The sequence below is a fragment of the Lactuca saligna genome, chromosome 2 (assembly GCF_052625555.1).
Source record: "Lactuca saligna cultivar CGN05327 chromosome 2, ASM5262555v1, whole genome shotgun sequence".
NCBI classification, from domain to species: Eukaryota; Viridiplantae; Streptophyta; class Magnoliopsida; order Asterales; family Asteraceae; genus Lactuca; species Lactuca saligna.
In genome coordinates, this window is record NC_136418.1 from 14,117,058 (window position 1) to 14,119,306 (window position 2,249).

Here is a 2,249-nt window from a genome sequence, read left to right on the forward strand (position 1 = left end):
CCAAGCACATGGATATCAAAGTGCGTTTTATCAGAGATTGTTATGAGTGCTCACACATCCAAATGGAACAAGTTTCCACTGCTGATAATGTGGCAGATTTGTTCACAAAATCTTTTAACAAAGCTCGATTTGATTTGCTTGTTGGATTTTTGAAAATGATACGCTTTGAGGACTAATTTTTTTGTTTAGGTTATTTTAAATTTGCGCATTTAGTTTTCATTCTCTCCCATGTACAAATTTAAGAGGAGAAATAAACAAAAACCTAAAAAAAAATTATTTAAAAAATCAAAAATCAAAAATTATTTTTTTTCTATTTGATTTTTTTCAAAAAAACTTGAAAAACCCAAAAATATTGTGTATCTTCCTTGCTTTTTGATGTTGTGTTGGGAAGTGATATAAAATTGGTGATAATAGGTAATTTGAATTTGTGTAAGGTATCAAAGTTAAATTGTGTATCTTCCTTGCACTTTTCACCTTGCCAAGTCGTTAGTGGAGTGTCTGTGGTTAACCAACACACTAATCTGGACTAAAAAGGGTGGCGAAGGGTAACTCGATGTTTATCATAGATCAATGGCGCGTACGTGGCTAGCTGCCACATTGATTAGGTTGTAAATGACATTGAGAGTACTGAGCATATTTGCATGGTTTGATAACCTGATATTCGTTGATATGTTGAGTATGGAATAGATACGAATGCTAGTTTTGATTTTTTAGCCTTGTAGATCTGTAGGACAACCTATGATACTATATGTATGATTATCTGTATAAGTTAGTATCTGTTATACGCTAAGATATTGTGTGGGTTGGGTTGAGGTTGTACTGCTCCGTGCGTTAGATAACAAACCCTGGAGCAATGTAGACAGGGCCGACCCTAATACCTGGGCGAGTTGGGCTAAGGCCCAGGGCAGCATAATTTTAAGGGCATCAATTTTTAGGTCTAGCTATATATAGTATTTATAACAGTGGCCAATAAAAACAGCCCAATACTCTTATTTTCTGATTTCATTCGTGTGAACGAAGAGTAGCGGCGAGCGGGAATGTAGCAACTGAAGAGACTATCGATTGTATTCCTAAATTGTGCCTAGAAAAACTAAACGTTTGCCTAGAACCAAGTTGTTGTCGATCGGAGTACCACACATAGAAATCGTCCGTTATTACTTTTCTCAATCATGGATTTCATAGATAAGAAGGGCGATTTCTATTTAAATATGATTTTATGCTTTCAAATTTATTGGTTATCAGTCGATTACATAGCCCTCAAAGTGTTATGAGTCGATTTCTAATTTCTAAATACTTTAATTTCATTAATTTGAAGTTTTGTGGTTAAGTTTTGGTAAAGCCGTGGTTTCACACTAGGCGTTGATTGCTTCTATGTGGGTGATAAACAGCAAGCCACACCAAATATTCTTCTCAAGTTCTTGGTTCACATCCTAGCAGTTCTATCGCCATTTACATCTCAACACGAATGAAGCTTTTTTCTCAAATTTCTTTTTGAATGAAGTTTAGTCATGGAGGCATATAGTTAACCCTAGGTGGTGTTAACTTGGAGGTCTAATCTGTTACAACTGGTTTCCTTTAAAATAGTTCTATTTTACACATAAGATTTATTTGTGTATCAAAACAGTGACTTGATTGATTTATCATCGCTTCTAAGATTAATCAATGAAGTAAAGGACATAAAATGATTGAAGTTCTTAATATGAGCTGATTCTGCATCAAGCTAAAGAATACAAGTTTGGATTTTTATGTTTGATTTCGTTTTTGTTGAGGATTTTGTTAAACTCTTGCAGTGATGAAAATAGTACTTCAGATGATCCAAGATTGATAAAGTTGTTATTTACTTTGAGCTTTGATTCTTAAAATGCTATCCAGTGTTAAGTTTCAAAGATTTTATTTTGATTAATCATATGATGATGATGAGTTAATCCAAGGTGATCCTAGACTTTGTTTCACAAGGAGAAACACAAGCTAAAGATGGTGTGTGTGTGTGTGTATATATATATATATATATAACTTAAACTTATTAAGGATTCGCTTTTATGTAATCATTTATTAGTATTTTGTTTTCTTTTTCATTTAGAAGTATGAAATGTATGTTTGGTTGGCAGGTTGAGGCATATTCTTAATTTATGAAAATTTATCAGCATTGTATTTACATATGAAGGATGTAAATGTAAACTGATAGAGTTTAATTATATAGAAAAATTATTGTACATATGATTAATTAAATTTATGTTATATAAATTTCT

At 32.5% G+C, this 2,249-nt stretch overlaps 1 non-coding gene across 1 annotated transcript; it reads left to right on the forward strand.

Annotated features, from left to right (window-relative positions):
• The first annotated feature begins 1,618 nt into the window (after nucleotides 1–1,618).
• On the forward strand, nucleotides 1,619–1,707 carry LOC145032992 (small nucleolar RNA U36a). The gene has a single exon (XR_013677260.1). It is a non-coding gene; the product is annotated as a small nucleolar RNA U36a (small nucleolar RNA).
• The last annotated feature ends 542 nt before the right edge of the window (nucleotides 1,708–2,249 follow it).